We start from the raw sequence: 19,975 nt of genomic DNA on the forward strand, positions 1-19,975 counted from the left end.
TATAATAGACTGGTTTTTGGGGTAGCTTCGGCTCCAGCAATTTGGCAGAGGGCCATGGAGCAGGTATTACAAGGAATTCCAAGCACGCAGTGTTACTTAGACGATATCCTGATTACGGGAGAAGACGAGGAAGAACACCTCACAAATTTGAAACTGGTGCTCACTAGGTTGAAGGAATATGGCCTTCGAGTTAATCGCAAGAAATGTGAGTTCTTCCAAAAACGGATCTTGTACTGCGGTCATGTCATTGACCGAGAGGGGCTGCACAAGTCACCTGACAAGATAGAAGCTGTCGTGAAGGCCCCCGCTCCGGAAAACGTATCACAGTTAAGATCATTCTTGGGGTTGATTAATTATTATCACAAGTTTCTGCCGAATCTATCCACGGTGCTGCATCCGCTGAATGCTCTGTTGCGGAAAGAAGTACCATGGAAGTGGAGTGAGGAATGTAAAAAGGCCTTTCGCAGAAGCAAGGCGTTGATTACCTCTGAAGAAGTGTTGGCTCATTTCAACCCAACGTTACCTCTTCGTCTAGCTTGTGATGCTTCCCCCTATGGAATTGGAGCAGTACTTTCACACAAGTTACCAAATGGCTCGGAAAGGCCAGTGGCATTCGCGTCCCGATCATTGACCTCCCCGGAGCGAAATTATGCTCAAATAGATAGGGAGGCCCTCAGCCTTGTGTGGGGCGTAAAGAAATTCAATCATTACCTGCAGGGCAAGAAGTTCACATTACTGACAGACCACCAGCCGTTGGTGTCCATATTCAACCCTAACAAGGCCGTTTCCACCATGACAGCGCAAAGGTTACAGAGGTGGTCCGTGTTACTTGGGGCACACCAATATGACATCGAATACAAAAGGTCCAAACAGCATGGAAATGCTGATGGGTTATCGCGCTTGCCATTGCCGATAGTAGAAGAAGCGACTACAGTGGACCCGGTAGAGATGTTCCACTCATCCATAGTGGAATGTCTACCAGTAACAAATTCGATGATCGAAAACGAAACAAGAAATGATCCGACTCTCTCACGAGTCTATGATTTAACAGTGGAGGGATGGCCAGCACAGGGCGAACCAACGCTGCCAGCATTTTCGCAGAGAAAAGAACAGCTGTCAGTGTGTCGAGGAGCCCTGATGTGTGGATCTAGAGTGGTGATTCCACCCAAACTTCAACAGAAGGTGTTAAAGGAGATGCACGAGGGACATCTGGATGGAGTGAAAATGAAGAACCTAGCAAGAGCGTTTGTGTGGTGGCCAGGCATTGATGGGGACATCGAAGAAATCACTAAGAGCTGTCTAGGATGCCAGAAGGTCCAAAACGCGCCACCACAGGCTCCTCTGCATCCATGGGAGTGGCCCTCATCTCCTTGGCAAAGGGTACACATCGACTTTGCTGGTCCATTTATGGACTCAATGTTTCTAATAGCGGTGGATGCACACTCCAAGTGGCCGGAGGTAATAAAGATGTCCACCACCACCACGGAAAAAACCATCACAGTGTTAAGGACCATGTTTGCTAGGAATGGGCTGCCGGAACAGATCTGTTCTGATAATGGACCGCAATTTGTGTCCGAAGAATTCAAGAAATTCTTAAAGAGCAATGGGGTTAAGCACTACACGTCAGCCCCATACCATCCCGCCTCCAATGGATTGGCTGAAAGGTTTGTCCAGACCTTCAAGAAGGCCATAAAGGCCATGGGTAATGAAGCCATTAACTTACAACATAAGGTGGATAGCTTCTTGTTGGCGTACAGGAATGCAACACATGCGGTCACAAATCAAACTCCCGCCATGATGTTTTTTAATAGACGACTAAGATGCCGGCTGGATTTGCTTAAGCCAAACGTCAGAAGGGACGTAGAGAACCGGCAATTCCAGGGCATGAATGAAAGGCCAACTAGATCTTTTCAGATAGGTCAACAGGTTTTGGCCCGGGACTACCGTACCGAGAAATGGCAGCCTGGAACTATTGGAAAAAGGCTAGGGCCGTTGATGTATACGGTGGACATTGGGGACAGTATAATAAGGCGCCATGTTGACCAGATCATAGGGTCAGCCACAAATGGCCAACCTACTCCACCACCTTACACGGTTAATGTTGAGACAGAGATACCCAGAACACCTACCTCCGATCTGGTAATACTGGAATCAGATGAACCTGACACTGTCCTTCAAGCCAAATCGACCTTGCCAGAAGCACCTACTACCCCGCCGGGAGTTACGACACCACCGAGGCGTTATCCGGACAGAGTCCGGAAACCTCCAGAGAGACTGAATCTGTGAACTGTCTTGCATAAAGTTGTATATATGTTATAATGTATGTTTAATGGGGAATCAGTATGTTGTAAGCTAAAAAGGGAGGATTGTAGTGTATGTACCCGTCTACCTTTAAGAGAACTATTGTATGTAACCGTCCACCTTTAAGAGAACTACTTTAGGTGTTGCACTACTTTGTTGGCTTCTGTATACTGTAATACCGACGGTGACCACACCGGTATATAAGTGCTGTGTCAGGATTATTGGGCAGATTCGCCCTGACCTTCGAATAGTAAAGTCCTGTTTTAAGTTACTCTGGTAGTCTGTGTATTAATTAACTAAACAACTCACAGACTTTACAGTTACCAGCCCCCAATACAGTGACAGGAGTGAGATCTTTTCCAGGGCTAACATGGTAAGTTCAGAGATTTTATTGAGGATTACGCTGCCACATCAGCCACTCTGCTCCGACTCCTACACAAGGGAGTGGAGTGGGTGTAGGATGAGGGTTGCGAGGCAGCATTTGTAAAACTCAAGCAAAATCTGCAGACCGCGCCGGCTCTAGGGGCCATTGATGGGGAGAAAGAGTTTTTCCTGGAGGTAGCAGCCAGCGGGGACAGTCTGAGTCCAGTGCTGCTCCAGGAGCGGCACAGCCAGCTGAGACCGGTGGTTTACCCCTCCAGGATACTCACGGATGTGGAAAAGGGCTATTCCAACTGTGAGAGGCACCTCCTCGCCACTCACTGGGCTGTGAAAAGATCATTGATCTTCACAGGCACCTCGCCCATCACCCTCCTCACCCATCACACGCCCACCCAGATGCTCCTAGATGGGAGAATTAAAGTTGGGACAGTGAGCAGTGCCCGCAATGCTTGCTGGACCCTGCTTCTCTCCCAGATGGACCTAAGGGTGAAAAGTCTCTGCGAGCCAAAGCTCGCAGCCAACATGATTTATCCAGGGACGGCCCAGCGGTGTTCCATTGAAGGAGTATGGGAAGTCAACAAAGGTTTTCGGGCCGGGATACACCCCACAGGCCGCGAAATCTATGTGGACGGTTCGAGCACAGTATGTGCTGGGAAATGACTCACAGGGTGTGGAGTTTATGACCCAGGGGCAGACATTGCCCTGGCAATTAAACTCCCCAGCACCATGAGCGCCCAGCAGGCTGAACTGTCCGCGGTAGTGTAAGTGGTTACACACCCAGAGAAATTCCCTACCCCATGCACGATTTTCTCGGACAGCATGTTCACATGCAATTCGTGTATGGAACACCAGGCCATCTGGTCCCGTCGGGGATACACCTCCGCTGACGGGAGACCCCTGGCAATCAAGCCTCTGCTGGAGAAAATCATGACAGCCGTAGGGGACCAAGGGAAGGTCTATATCCATAAGGGTAATGCCCATTCGAAGACAGAACCCATGAGGGAGGGCAAGCAAAAGGCAGATGAATTGGCCAAGCAGGGAGCTAGGGAAGGAGAGTTTTGGGACCCCTACCAGACAGGTTCAGTAGCCGCAATCCAGGACAAGGGAGGGACACAAGGGGTAGCTTTGGTCCCGGACATAAAGCAGGGCCAGGTACGGGATCCCATCCTGAGAGCCATCCTGAACGCACTCAGAAAAGGGGAGAAAGTAGAGGGCCCATACGGTACAGCAGCCATCACCATCAAGGAAGGCATACTGTTCAGGGGGGAGCAATGGGTAATGCCACAGCATTATTTCTTCTGTAATTCATCTGATTTCCTCTGTATTGGGAGAGTTCAGCACTCTGATTTCCATTGTAATGGGAGTTCAGTGCTCTGATTTCCTCTGTATTCGGAGAGTTCGGCACTCTGATTCCCACTGTAAGAGGAGAGTTCAGCATTCTGATTTCCGCTGTAATGGGAGAGTTCAGCACTCTGATTTCCACTGTAATGGGAGATTTAGCACTCTGATTTCCTCTCTAATAGGAGTTCAGCACTCTGATTTCCTCTGCAATGGGAGGGTTCAGCACTCTGATTTCCACTGTAATGGGAGATCAGCACTCTGATTTCCTCTGTAATGGGAGAGTTCAGCATTCTGATTTCCTCTGTAATGGGAGAGTTCAGCACACTGATTTCCTCTGTAATGGGAGAGTTCAGCTCTCTGATTTCCACTGCAAAGGGAGATTTCAGCACTCTGATTTCCTCTGTAATGGGAGAGTTCAGCACTCTGATTTCCTCTGTAATGGGAGAGTTCAGCACTCTGATTTCCTCTGTAATGGGAGAGTTCAGCACTCTGATTTCCTCTGTAATGGGAGAGTTCAGCACTCTGATTTCCACTGTAATGGGTGAGTTCAGCACTCTGATTGCCACTGTAATGGGAGTTCAGCACTCTGATTTCCACTGTAATGGGAGAGTTCAGCACTCTGATTTCCACTGTAATGGGAGAATTCAGCACTCTGATTTCCTCTGTAACGGGAGAGTTCAGCACTCTGATTTCCTTTGTAATGGGAGAGTTCAGCACTCTGATTTCCTCTGTAATGGGAGAGTTCAGCACTCTGATTTCCACTGTAATGGGTGAGTTCAGCACTCTGATTTTGACTGTAATGGGAGTTCAGCACTCTGATTTCCACTGTAATGGCAGTTCAGCACACTGATTTCCTCTGTAATGGGAGAGTCCAGCACTCTGATTTCCACTGTAATGGGAGGGCTCAGCACTCTGATTTCCTCTGTAATGGGAGAATTCAGCACTCTGATTTTCTCTGTAATGGGAGAGTCCAGCAAACTGATTTCCACTGTAATGGGAGAGTTCAGCACTCTGATTTCCTCTGTAATAGGAGATTTAGCACTCTGATTTCCTCTGTAATGGGAGAGTTCAGCATTCTGATTTCCACTGTAATGGGAGAGTCCAGCACTCTGATTTCCACTGTAATGGGAGTTCACCACTCTGATTTCAACTGTAATGGGAGAGTTCAGCACTCTGATTTCCACTGTAATGGGAGTAAAGCAGCCTGATTTCCACTGTAATGGGAGAGTTCAGCACTCTGATTTCCACTCTAATGGGAGTTCAGCACTCTAATTTCCTCTGTAATGGGAGAGTTCAGCACTCTGACTTCCAATGTAATGGGAGTTCAGCACTCTGATTTCCTCTGTAATGGGAGAGTTCAGCACTCTCATTTCCTCTGTAATGGGAAAGTTCAGCACTCTGATTTCCACTGTAATGGGAGAGATCAGCACTTTGATTTCAACTGTAATAGGAGAGTTCAGCACTCTGATTTCCACTGTAATGGGAGTTCAGCACTCTGATTTCCACTGTAATGGGAGTTCAGCACTCTGATTTCCACTGTAACGGGAGATCAGCACTCTGATTTTCACTGTAATGGGAGATTTCAGCACTCTGATTTCAACTCTAATGGGAGAGTTCAGCACTCTGATTTCCACTGTAATGGCTGTTCAGCACTCTGATTTTCATTGTAATGGGAGAGTTCAGCACTCTGAATTCCACTGTAATGGGCAATCAGCACTCTGACTTCCCCTGTAAAGGGAGAGTTCAGCACTCTGATTTCCACTGTAATGGGAGAGTTCTGCCCTCTGATTTCCTCTGTAATGATAGTTCAGCACTCTGATTTCCACTGTAATGGGAGAGTTCTGCCATCTGATTTCCACTGTAATGGGAGATCAGCACTCTGACTTCCACTGTAATGGGAGAGTTCAGCACTCTGATTTCCACTGTAATGGGAGAATTCAGCACTCTGATTTGCTCTGTAACGGGAGAGTTCAGCACTCTGATTTCCTCTGTAATGGGAGAGTTCAGCACTCTGATTTCCTCTGTAATGGGAGAGTTCAGCACTCTGATTTCCACTGTAATGGGAGAGTTCAGCACTCTGATTTCCACTGTAATGGGAGAGTTCAACAATCTGATTTCCACTTTAATGGCAGTTCAGCACACTGATTTCCTCTGTAATGGGAGTGTCCAGCACTCTGATTTCCACTGTAATGGGAGAGCTCAGCACTCTGATTTCCTCTGTAATGGGAGAGTTCAGCACTCTGATTTTCTCTGTAATGGGAGAGTCCAGCAAACTGATTTCCACTGTAATGGGAGAGTTCAGCACTCTGATTTCCTCTGTAATAGGAGATTTAGCACTCTGACTTCCTCTGTAATGGGAGAGTTCAGCATTCTGATTTCCACTGTAATGGGAGAGTCCAGCACTCTGATTTCCACTGTAATGGGAGTTCACCACTCTGATTTCAACTGTAATGGGAGAGTTCAGCACTCTGATTTCCACTGTAATGGGAGTAAAGCAGCCTGATTTCCACTGTAATGGGAGAGTTCAGCACTCTGATTTCCACTCTAATGGGAGTTCAGCACTCTAATTTCCTCTGTAATGGGAGAGTTCAGCACTCTGACTTCCAATGTAATGGGAGTTCAGCACTCTGATTTCCTCTGTAATGGGAGAGTTCAGCACTCTCATTTCCTCTGTAATGGGAAAGTTCAGCACTCTGATTTCCACTGTAATGGGAGAGTTCAGCACTCTGATTTCCTCTGTAATGGGAGAGTTCAGCACTCTGATTTCCTCTGTAATGGGAGAGATCAGCACTCTGGTTTCCTCTGTACTGGAAGAGTTCAGCACTCTGATTTCCTCTGTACTGGGAGAGTTCGGCGCTCTGATTTCCACTGTAATGTGAGTTCAGCAGTCTGATTTCATCTGTAATGGGAGAGTTCAGCACTCCGATTTCCACTCTAATGGGAGTTCAGCTCTCTGATTTCCACTGTAATGGGAGAGTTCAGCACTCTGATTTCCTCTGTAATGGGAGAGTTCAGCACTCTGATTTCAACTGTAATGGGAGAGTTCATCACTCTGATTACCACTCTAATGGGAGAGTTCAGCTCTCTGATTTTGTCTGTAATAGGAGAGTTCAGCACTCTGATTTCAACTGTAATGGGAGAGATCAGCACTCTGATTTCAACTGTACTGGCAGTTCAGCACTCTGATTTCAACTGTAATGGCAGTTCAGCACTCTGATTTCCAGTGCATTGGGAGAATTCAGCACTCTGATTTCAACTGTAATGGGAGAGTTCAGCACTCTGATTTCCACTGTAATGGGAGATTTCAGCACTCTTGTTTCCTCTGTAATGCGAGAGTTCAGCACTCTGATTTCCAATTTAATGGGAGAGTTCAGCACTCTGATTTCCACTGTAATGGGAGAATTCAGCACTCTGATTTCAAATGTAATGCAAGAGTTCAGCACTCTGATTTCCACCTTAATGGGAGAGTTCAGCACTCTGATTTCCTCTTTAATGGGACAGTTCAGCACTCTGATTTCAACTGTAATGGGAGAGTTCAGCACTCTGACTTCAACTGTAATGTGAGAGTTCAGCACTCTGATATACTCGGTAATGGGAGAGTTCAGCAGTCTGATTTCAACTGTAATGGGAGTGTTCAGCTCTCTGATTTCCAGTCTAATGGGAGAGTACAGCACTCTGATTTCCACTGTAATATGAGAGTTCAGCACTCTGATTTTCACTGTAATGGGAGAGTTCAGCACTCTGATTTACTCGGTAATGGGAGCTCAGCACTCTGATTTCCACTGCAATGGGAGTTCAGCAGTCTGATTTAATCTGTAATGGGAGAGTTCAGCACTCTGATTTCAACTGTAATGGGAGTCCAGCACTCTGATTTCCACTGTAATGGGAGAGTTCAGCACTCTGATTTCCACTGTAATGGCAGTTCAGCACTCTGATTTCCACTGTAATGAGAGATCAGCACTCTGATTTCCTCTGTAATGGGAGAGTTCTGCACTCTGATTTGCTCTGTAAAGGGAGAGTTCAGCACACTGATTTCAACTGTAATGGGAGTCCAGCACTCTGATTTCCACTGTAATGGGAGATCAGCACTCTGATTTCCACTGTAATGGGAGAGTTCAGCACTCTGATTTCCACTGTAATGGGAGAGTTCAGCACTCTGATTTCCACTGTAATGGGAGAGTTCAGCACTCTGATTTGCTCTGTACTGGGAGAGTTCAGCACACTGATTTCTTCTGTAATGGGAGATTTCAGCACTCTAATTTCAACTGAAATGGGGGAGCTCAGCACTCTGATTTCAACTGTAATGGCAGTTCAGCTCTCTGATTTCCACTGTAATGGGAGAGTTCATCAATCTGATTTCCACTGTAACGGGCAAGTTCAGCACACTGATTTCTTCTGTAATGGGAGATTTCAGCACTCTGATTTCAACTGAAATGGGAGAGCTCAGCACTCTGATTTCAACTGTAATGGCAGTTCAGCACTCTGATTTCCACTGTAATGGGAGAGTTCATCAATCTGATTTCCACTGTAACGGGCGAGTTCAGCACTCTGATTTCCTCTGTAATGGGAGAATTCAGCATTCTGCTTTCCACTGTAATGGGAGTTCAGCACTCTGATTTCCTCTCTAATGGGAGAGTTCAACACTCTGATTTCCTCTGTAATGGGAGAGTTCAGCACTCTGATTTCCACTGTAATGGGAGGTTTCAGCCTTCTGATTTCCACTGTAATGGGAGTTCAGCACTCTGATTGTCATTGTCGGGAGCGGTGAGAGTGGAGACTCAGCTTACCAATCTTGCACACCAACCGCAGCGTTCCAGTGCTACATCACGATTCAAAATGTGATGCGGGCAGGAGGAAGCAGCTGATTGGGTGAAAACTTATACTACTCTATAGTTTGACAGTTAAGGTTCATAGTTTATAAAGTGTAGACAGACTTAATTTTGTGGTTATAATTTCTAAGGTCTCTGCTGTTTAGCAGAGATTGCTAGGAAACAAGGTCCATTGAGTATATCATTTAATTGTAGTATAATTGGTGGTATTGATTTAATTTAAATTAATTAAAGGGTAATTCATGGCAGGACAGCTCAGCCCCATGGCATGCTCCTCCTGCACTATGTGGGAAATCAGGAACAATTCCTGTGTCCCTGACAACCATGTGTGCAGGAAGTGTATCCAGCTGCAGCTACTGGCAGACCACATTGCGGTGCTGGAGCTGCAAATGGATACATACTGGAGCATTTGCGATGCTGAGGACATCGTGGATATCACGTTTAATAAGTTGGTCACACCGCAATAAAGGCTGTCAGACAGGAAGGGAATGGGTGACCGCCAAGCAGAGTAGTATGTGCAGGTAGGTAGTGCAGGAGTCCCCTGTGGCCATCCCCCTCTCAAACAGATATACCCCTTTGGATATTGTTGGGGAGGATGCTTTATCGGGGGAAGGCAGCAGCAACCAACTTCCTGGCACCATGGGTGGTTCTGCTGCATGGGACTGGAGGAAAAAGAGTGGGAGAGCTATAGTGATAGGGGATTCTATTGTACGGGGAATAGATAGGCATTTCTGCGGCTGCAAATGAGACTCCAGGATGGTATGTTGCCTCCCTGGTGCAAAGGTCAAGGATGTCTCGGAGCGACTGCAGGGCATTCTGGAGGGGGAGGGTGAACATCCAGTTGTCGTGGTGCATATAGGTACCAATGATATAGGTAAAAAATGGGATGAGGTCCTAAAAGCTGAATATAAGAAGTTAGGAGGTAAATTAAAAAATAGGACCTCAAAGGTAGTAATCTCAGGATTGCTACCAGTGCCACATGCTAGTCAGAGTAGAAATAGAAGGATATTTCAGATGAATACATGGCTAGAAGAATGGTGCAAGGGGGAGGGATTCAAATTCCTGGGACATTGGAACTGGTTCTGGGGGAGGTGGGACAAGTACAAACTGCATGGTTTGCACCTGGGCAGGACCGGGACCGATGTCCTAGGGGGAGTGTTTGCTAGTGCTGTTGGGGAGGGTTTAAACTAAAATGGCAGGAGGTTGGGAACCTGTGCAGGGAGACAGAGGAAAGGGAAGCAAGGATAGAAGCAAAAGACAGGAAGGAGAAAATCTAAACTGGAAGTCAGAGAAATCAAGGGTGTAAATCAAACATGGCCACAGTAAATAATAATTCTAAAAGGTCTAAGAGTGTTAAAAATACAAGCCTGAACACTTTGTGTCTTAATGCGAAGAGTATTCATAATAAGGTGGATGAATTAGCTGCGCAAATAGATGTAAATGGATATGATATAATTGGGATTACAGAGACATGGCTCCAGGGTGACCAAGGCTGGGAATTCAACATTCAGGGGTAGTCAATATTCAAGAAGGACAGGCAAAAAGGAAAAGGCGGTGGGGTAGCATTGCTGGTTAAAGTGGAAATTAACACAATAGTAAGGAAAGATATTAGCTCAGATGATGTGGAATCTGCATGGGTAGAGCTGAGAAATACCAAGGGGCAGAAAACATTAGTGGGAGTTGTATACAGACCCCCAAACCATAATGCTGAGGTTGGGGATGGCATTAAACGGGAAATTAAAGATGCATGCAATAAGGGCACAGCAGTTATCATGGGTGAGTTTAATCTACATACAGATTGGTCTAACCAAATTAGTAACAATACTGTGGAAGAGGAATTCCTAGAGTGTATACGGGATGGTTTCCTGGACCAATATGTCGAGGAACCAACTAGAGGTCAGGCCATCTTAGACTGGATATTATGTAATGAGAAAGGATTAATTAGGAATCTTGTTGTGCGAGGCCCCTTGGGGAGGAGCGATCATAAAATGATAGAATTCTTCATTAAGATGGAGAGTGAAGTAGTTGATTCAGAGACTTGGGTACTAAATTTAAATAAAAGAAACTCTGATGTTATGAGGCGCGAGTTGGCTTGGATGGATTGGGGAATGTTAATTAAAGGGTTGATGGTGAATAGGCAATGGCAAACATTTAAAGATTGCATGGATGAACTACAGAATTTGTTCATCACTTTTTGGCACAAAAATAAAACAAAAAAGGTGACTCAACATTGGCTAACAAGGGAAATTAGGGATAGAATAAGATCCAAGGAGAGGTCTTATAAATTGGCCAGAAAAAGCAGCAAACCTGAGGATTAGGAGCAGTTTAGGATTCAGCAAAGGAGGACAAAGGGATTAATTAAGAAGAGGAAAATACAGTATGAGAGTAAGCTTGCAGGGAACATAAAAACTGACTGTAAAAGCTTCTATAGATATGTGAAGAGAAAAAGATTGGTAAAGTCAAGCGTAGGTCTCTTGCAGTCAGAATCAGGGGAATTTATAATGGGGAACAAAGACATGGCAGACCAATTAAATACATACTTTGGTTCTGTCTCCATAAAGGAGGACACAAATAAACTCCCAGAGATGTCGGGGAACATAGGGTCTAATGAGAGGAAGGAACTGAATGAAATCAGTATTTGTAGGGAAATGGTGTTAGGGAACTTGACCGGATTAAAGGCCAATAAATCCCCATGGCATGATAATCTACATCCTAGGGTATTAAGGAAGTGGCCCTAGAAATAGTAGATGCATTGCTGGTCATCTTCCAAAACTCTATAGACTCTGGAACAGTTCCCATGGATTGCAGGGTAGCTAATATAACCCCACTATTTAAAGAAGGTGGTAGAGAAAAAATGGGGAATTATAGACCGGTAAGCCTGACATCGGTAATGGGGAAAATGCTAGAGTCCATTATAAAAGATGTAATAGCAGAGCACTTGGAAAACAGTGACAGGATCGGACAAAGTCAAAATGGATTTACAAAAGGTAAATCATGCTTGACTAATCTACTGGAATTTTTTGAGGATGTAACTGATAGAATAGATAAGGCAGAACCAGTGGATGTGGTGTATTTGGACTTTCAGAAGGCTTTCGATAAGGTCCCGCATAAGAGACTAGCGTGCAAAGTTAAAGCACATGGGATTGGAGGTAAGGTGCTGACTTGGATAGAAAACTGGTTGGCAGACAGGAAGCAAAGAGTTGGAATAAATGGGTCTTTTTCTGAGTAGAAGGCAGTGACTACTGGGGTACCGCAGGGATCGGTCCTAGGACCCGTTATTCACAATATATATTAATGATCTAGACGAGGGAACTAGATGTAATATCTCCAAGTTTGCAGATGACACAAAGCTGGGTGGGCGTGTGTGCTGTGAGGAGGATGCCGAGAAACTCCAGGATGATTTGGACAGGTTGGGTGATTGGGCAGAAGCATGGCAGCTGCAATATAACGTGGATAAATGCGAGGTTATCCACTTTGGTGGCAAAAACAGGAAGGCAGATTATTATCTGAATGGCAATAGATTGGGAGAAGGGGAAGTGCAACGAGTCCTGGGTGTCCTTGTGCACCAGTCGCTGAAGCTAAGCATGCAGGTGCAGCAGGCGGTTAAGAAGGCAAATGGTATGCTGGCCTTCATAGCGAGAGGATTCGAGTACAGGAGCAAGGATGTCTTGCTGCAGTTGTACAGGGCCTTGGTGAGACCACACCTTGAGTATTGTGTGCAGTTTTATTCGCCTTATCTAAGTAAGGATGTTCTTGCCATGGAGGGAGTGCAGCGAAGATTCACCAGACTGATACCTGGGATGGCAGGAATGACGTATGAAGAGAGATTGGGTCAATTAGTCTTATATTCGCTAGAGTTTAGAAGAATGAGAGGGGATCTCATTGAAACTTATAAAATTCTAACAGGACTAGACAGACTAGATGCAGGAAGGCTGTTCCCGATGGTGGGGAAGTACAGAACCAGGGGTCACAGTCTAAGGATAAGGGGTAAGCCATTTAGGACTGAGATGTGGTGGAATTTCTTCACCCAGAGAGTGGTGAACCTGTGGAATTCTCCACCACAGAAGACAGTTGAGGCCAATTCATTAAATATATTCAAGAAGCAGTTAGATATATTTCTTAAGGCTAACGGGATCAAAGGATATGGGGAGAAAGCAGGGATTGGTTCCTGAATTTGGATGATCAGCCATGATCGCATTCAATGGCGGAGCAGGCTCGAGGGGCCGAATGGCCTACTCCTGCTCCTATCTTCTATGTTTCTGTGATTTCCACTGTAACGGGAGTTCAGCACTCTGATTTCCACTGTAACGGGAGTTCAGCACTCTGATTTCCACTGTAATGGGAGTTCAGCACTCTGATTTCCACTGTAATGGGAGTTCAGCACGCTGATTTCCACTGTAATGGGAGTTCAGCACTCTGATTTCCACTGTAATGGGAGATTTCAGCACTCTGATTTCCTCTGTAATGGAAGTTCAGCACTCTGATTTCCTCTGTAATGGAAGTTCAGCACTCTGATTTCCTCTGTAATAGGAGAGTTCAGCACTCTGATTTCCTCTGTAATGGAGAGTTCAGCACTCTGATTTCCTCTGTGATGGGAGAGTTCAGCACTCTGATTTCCTCTGTAATGGAAGTTCGGCACTCTGATTTACTCTGTAATGGGAGAGTTCAGCACTCTGATTTCTTCTGTAATGGGAGAGTTCAGCACTCTGATTTCCACTGTAGTGGGAGAGTTCAGCACTCTGATTTCCACTGTAATGGGAGAGTTCAGCACTCTGATTTCCAGTATAATGAGAATTCCAACTCATCTTCCCTCCAGCGAGGTATTCATCACCTAAATGTTCATTAAGATGAGCACAGTATTTTACCTGGGTACTTGGTGAGTACATTAGGACATTGGAATTTCACTGTAATAAAGTTCACTATTAGTAGATTTAACCGTAATAGATTTTAACAACTTCAATTTTCCTTCCATTACATAAGCTGGGTTAATGGTTATCACCTGTAACAGAAAGCCCCTCAGCTGGAGTACTCTTTATATTAAATAAAACAATTTGAGCTTCATAATAGCTATTGTGCAAGTGCCTTTTAAATAGAACAAACTAGATCTCCAGCTCCTGATTGCCATTCTGGTGGGAAGTGTGTGTGTGTATGGATGTCTGGTGAGAAAACTATTGGTGATGGCTGTGGTGCTTTCCACAGTCAAAACATTAATTACCTGGGCTCACGCATAAAAATATAGCCACCTGGCTGAGCTGATGGATGGCTGTCAGAGCCTGCAGAGTTGTGCCACAGAAGGTAACCTAGCCTTTAAGAAAGGAGTGAACAACATGGAGGGAAATATAAAATAAGGCTTTAGTTCTAGTTATGTAGGCAGCCAATTTGCATAGAACAAGGCCCCATAAACAGCAAGTGAAATGAACGACAATTTAATCTCTTTTTTTGTATGGTGTTGGTTGAGAGAGAAATGTTGGTCAGGAGACCAGAAGATATTGTGGCGGAGCCACTAAGGGACTCCGATCAACTGTATATAATTCCCTTTAACAATATGTTAGCTACAGCCTGAGTCTGTATCTTTGTATATACTGTTTGCATGTACAGAGCGCGGTCCCTTTAAGAGCGCGGGCAAACGCGATGATGTCACACCGTTCATCATGTGATCCCCACCGGCGGGAAAAACATGATGACGTCATGACGCCAGCCACGGGACCACCCAAGCAGTCCTCGTGGAGCCTCCGAACTGACTAGACCTGTATTCGTAGCTCTCGTGCATTTGTTTGTTAAACTCAGTTTGTTTTACATTAAACATCATTTGTTTGATCGCCTGAGTCGACCTCAGTCTCTTGATAGGAACTAGACATTCCTACAATATCACTGTTTAGGTTTAATGTTTCATCCAAAAAGTAGCGCCTCCAACAATACAGCACCGCCTCCGTACTTCACTGCCTAGACTATATGGTCAAGTCCTAGATTATGTGTTGAACCCACAGATCTTCTGACTCAGAGGCTCAAGTGTTACCAACTGAGCCAAGCTGGCGCTGTATCTTGGAGATATTAAAGTACAAGTCTTAGCGATAATGCAGCTTACTCCCTTCAACATCTTCAGAACTATTTTGTTCTAAGCATTGTTCTCGATACTTCTGATGGCACAGTGAGCTTATCCAGTGAGTAGCTGAACCATATCAGACCTGGAAGCTCTCCAGTTCAGATCCCTACTCCGTGGACTTTAGACTTAGCTGGAGCAATGGTAGATTCACTACAATTAGCTTCCTTACCCCTGATGGGAAAACTTGACCAGGGTTTGTAATCCTAGCCAGTAACCCCCTTGACTGCAAGATTTCTATTCTGTATGGCAGTCATGCATTTTGTACCACCTTTGAAATCCCTGGGGTAAATCTGGAGGAGTGGATCAACTGCCCGTTATTTCAATGGAAATAAAAATTGAGCAGGTTCTACAAAGAGTGAGCAATCTGCTCCACCAGAATATCGCCCAGGCAGTGAAAATGAAAACCCACCCCACCATGTCACCATTTCACATCACTTTAAAATTGTGTGAAAACTGTTTTCTCTGCATGGTGGCAGACTTCCTACTATTGGTGTATGTAATCAACTGTCTTATAAATACTGTTTCCATTAGGTTCTATGTTCTGGAATAGATTCCCATATTTTTAATACAGCAGGATGCTCCTGCCAGTTGCAATCTGTTTCCACGACAGCATGCAAGTCACATGCGATTACCTTCTGTCTGTAACAGGTCTCACTGCAATCATCAGACGTTAAACAATCTCTGCTCTTAAACTGTATTAACAGTTTGTCTTCACAGCTTCTCTTCAGCTCTTATCATATTATCAGAAATATTGGATTTTTCATTGGATATCAAATTTTTGCATATTCATATTCCATGTCATACATCAGAGGCACCAGCTTCCTTGCCACACACTGCCATTCCAATATCAACTGCACACGACATTCCCTATTAACATTGCATTGCTACAATACCATCGGCATCATCTGCAAAATAGGAACTGCAGTGACAATAATATCAAATGGTGCCTTTAGCAGTGTGTATTTTATCTGCAAAGGACTCAAGTTTTTCGAACACTACATTTCCTCTACTGAAAAGAACTCTGTATTACAGCAACTATACGAGTGGCCTGGGACATATAAATATAATAGTAAAACTGCAAGGCCGCAATAATTAACTTTTTTTAAAAAAGTCTGTTTTATTAAAATAAAATAGATTCCTGTGAGGTGGTAGTTGAATAAAGATTACAGCGCTTTAAAACGACTGATTATTTGGTCCAATGGCACGAGACTGCGGTATCAATGTGATATGTCACATGATCGATAATAAATTCACACTCATAATTTGCAAATCTTATTCAAGACATCAAGATTGAACATAAAGCACAGGGGAGGAGGGAGAGATCATGGACTGATTCAACTAAGGATGATCGTCAGTAGTTTCCAGCATCTAGCTCGACAATAACACAGATATAATTGCTGGCAATACTCCATTTATTTTTCCAAATGTATGTTGCACTTATGCAGTAATTTTGCCAATTGTTGTCCATTTGCAAAACTTAACAACCCTTAAATCCCATGTTGTTGAAGACCCATTTCAGATCACAGTCTGATATCCAAACAAACTCAGAGATAGGGTCAGGCAGCGGGTAAGTCCTTCAGGCCATTTTAGCTGCCTGCCTATCCAGTTTCCACCAGGTGGGCAGGGTTAAAATCATCCCTAAGTGAGTTTTTGCTGAAGGAGGGTAAGGAAGTGAGTTTAGCCTAGGACTATAGAACCGGGTATGTTCCAGAGCTAAATCAAGCAATGCTTCCTTCCTTGTTGGAGTAGAAATATACTAATGTAGGAAGCATTCTAAAAAGCATTGCCCACTTTGACCATGTACTGCACATTACTTTTATACAAATCTATCTTGGGATGTTAAACTCACCCAATTCTATTGTTGTTCTGGCTTATGTCTCTGAACTGTCTGCAAATCCACTCCCCCCATCACATCCCCACTTTTGGTGGCCTGTAATGTGCACTGAGAATTGTACCATTTCCTTAACTCTATCTTCATGAAATCTGTCCTAACTACAACAGTGGAATAGAGGATAAGAAGGGTACAGCGTTGCAACCTGAATATCTCCATAAAGTAGCAGCATATGGTTCAGAATAACTGGCAGGGGATTGCATTTGTAAGTAAATTATTTAAATTAGCCATTTTTAAAACAGATTTGACTTCTGCTCCCAAGAGGGGTCAGTTGGTAAAGACAGCGTGTAACTGAGCCATGCAGATCAGTGCCATATCTTCCCTGAGTTAGCGGAGCTCAGCTAGAGTGGAAGTAGTGTGCTGCAATTGGTCTCTCTGCCTCTTGTCATAGGGAGGAGAGAATCAGTCAGGGTTCTCACTCCTGGTTGCTCAGTGGCCCCTACTGGTAAGTGTGTGCATATGTATGTCAGGCAAGGACAGTATTGGTTTCATCTGTTATGCTCATCTCCCCCTAAGAAATGCCCACATGGTGAAGGTACAGGAGCATATCAACAATGGGACAATACCCTGCAAGGAGCCTTCAGTGAATGAGAGAAGAGGGAAACATTTACCAAAAGACTTTCACTTCAAAATTTTATTTCTTTTGCCCAGCACTTGAAAATCAACAGGGGTAATTCTACAGGTTTAATCATTTACAGAAGTACGGACAAACTGGGATTTTGTTACTTTCATTTGGAAATGTTCTTTGTAGTAAAAAAATGTTCCTGCTAAAAACTGTTTACAACCAAATTAACAATTATTTCTGACGTTGTTTTGTACGATCCAGATTTTGCCCTGGAAAATTCAATTTTGCTGTTGTGGCATTATTTTAGTTATTATTTTAAGCAAAGCTTGGAAACAGATGATAGTTATCTTTTCCAATATTAGATAATGCTTTCCAGTTTTAGTTCTGAGAATTTCTTATTGCAGGTCAGCTCACAAGGTGAGACAGCGGGAATCTGTAAATTGGCGATAAAAGAAGCTGAACATAAAATGGCTTTTAACACCACCACAGGCAGCTGCTGCACTGCAGCACGGAATGATTCCTCTAGTAAATACAGTATATGGTTAAAACTCAATTCTACACTCTGTTCAAACAAGCTTCACAAGTATCATAGCTATTGCTGCAACATATAGATGACAGGCTGCTCCATCTCTGGGGGCTGAAGGAAAGAAATAATCTGACAGAGCTCACCCCACGACACGTGCTCTTCCTGTCACCTGATCTTGGAACAGGATCGACAGCAGCTGTGATAAGTAAACAGCCAAGATCATTCCACCCCACTGGCTGAAAGATGCATGCTGGGATTTTAAATGGTTGAATTAATTGAAGGATAAGGTGGGGAAAATAAATCACCTCTTCACCCAATTGAACCCTCCTATACAATAACCCAACGTGGCTCAGTTGTGGCCTGTTAAAACAACTGCTACAAATAAAGGGGGGAAGTCATTACAAAAAAAAATAAGAAATTGGACAAGTTCACACCCAATAATTGGATTTATAACTACATTGCTGCCTGCCTGCACTGCAATTGGAAATAACTCACTGAAGCATCATATCTATTTTCTGTATGTTCCCGCATTTGTACACTTTGTCTTGCGTGTGAAGGTGCACAGTATCAGAGCACTTCATATCTATGGTGAAATGACATTCATATCTAAGAACATAAGATCATAAGAAATAGGAGCAGGGGTAGGCCATATGGCCCATCGTGCCTGCTCCGCCATTCAATAAGATCATGGCTGATCTTTGACCTCAACTCCACTTTCCCACCCGATACCCATATCCCTTGATTCCCCTAGAGTCCAAAAATCTATCGATTTCAGCCTTGAATATACACAATGACTGAGCCTCGACAGCCCTCTGGGGCAGAGAATTCCAAAGATTCACCACCCTCTGAGTGAAGAAATGTCTCCTCATCTCAGTCCTAAATGGCCGACTCCTTATCCTGAGACTGTGACCCCTGGTTCTAGACACTCCAGCCAGGGGAAACAATCTCTCAGCATCTACCCTGTCACGCCCTCTCAGAATCTTATATGTTTCAATGAGATCACCTCTCATTCTTCTAAACTCCAGAGAGTATAGGCCCAATCTACTCAATCTCTCCTCATAGGACAACCCTCTCATCCCAGGAATCAATCTAGTGAACCTTTGTTGCACTCCCTCTATGACAAGTATATCCTTCCTTAGGTAAGGAGAGTAAAACTGTACACAGGACTCCAGGTATAGTCTCACCAAAGCCCTGTAAATTGCCCTATGGTGAAATGACGTGTGGAGAAGGCTGCTATCTTGGTAAAAGAAAATCTCAAGAAATAAAATAAATTGGAATACACTTGCTTAAAGCTCACAAAGTCTATACTTCAACATGCCATAACTTAACCATGTGGGTCTGATTAAGACATTAAAAAATCCAACATGGCTCTATTAATATTATAATACTGAACACCAATGTTCCCTCTAAGATGCGCGCATGCATGGCCATGCAGCAATCTGGAGTGGACCACGCATTGAAATAAACAGGCCACTCACAACTTAGAGTCATAGAGTCATAGAGTAATACAGCACGGATAGAGGCCCTTCGGCCCATCGTGTCCGCGCCGGCCATCAAGCCCTGTCTAATCTAATCCCATATTCCAGCATTTGGCCCGTAGCCTTGTATGCTATGGCATTTCAAGTGCACATCCAAATGCTTCTTAAATGTTGTGAGGGTTTCTGCCTCCACAACCCTTTCAGGCAGTGAGTTCCAGACTCCAACCACCCTCTGGGTGAAAAAGTTCTTTCTCAAATCCCCTCTAAACCTCCCGCCCTTTACCTTGAATCTATGCCCCCTAGTTATCGACCCCTCTACTAAGGGAAAAAGCTCCTCAGCATCCATCCTATCTATGCCCCTCATAATTTTGTACACCTCAATCATGTCCCCCCTCAGCCTCCTCAGCTCCAAGGAAAACAAACCCAACCTGCCCAGTCTCTCTTCATAGCTGAAGCGCTCCAGCCCTGGTAACATCCTGGTGAACCTCCTCTGCACCCTCTCTAACGCGATCACATCCTTCCTGTAGTGTGGCGACCAGAACTGCACACAATATTCCAGC

The sequence above is a fragment of the Somniosus microcephalus genome, chromosome 12 (assembly GCF_052327205.1).
Source record: "Somniosus microcephalus isolate GS21.2 chromosome 12, FLI_Smic_1.0, whole genome shotgun sequence".
NCBI classification, from domain to species: domain Eukaryota; kingdom Metazoa; phylum Chordata; class Chondrichthyes; order Squaliformes; family Somniosidae; genus Somniosus; species Somniosus microcephalus.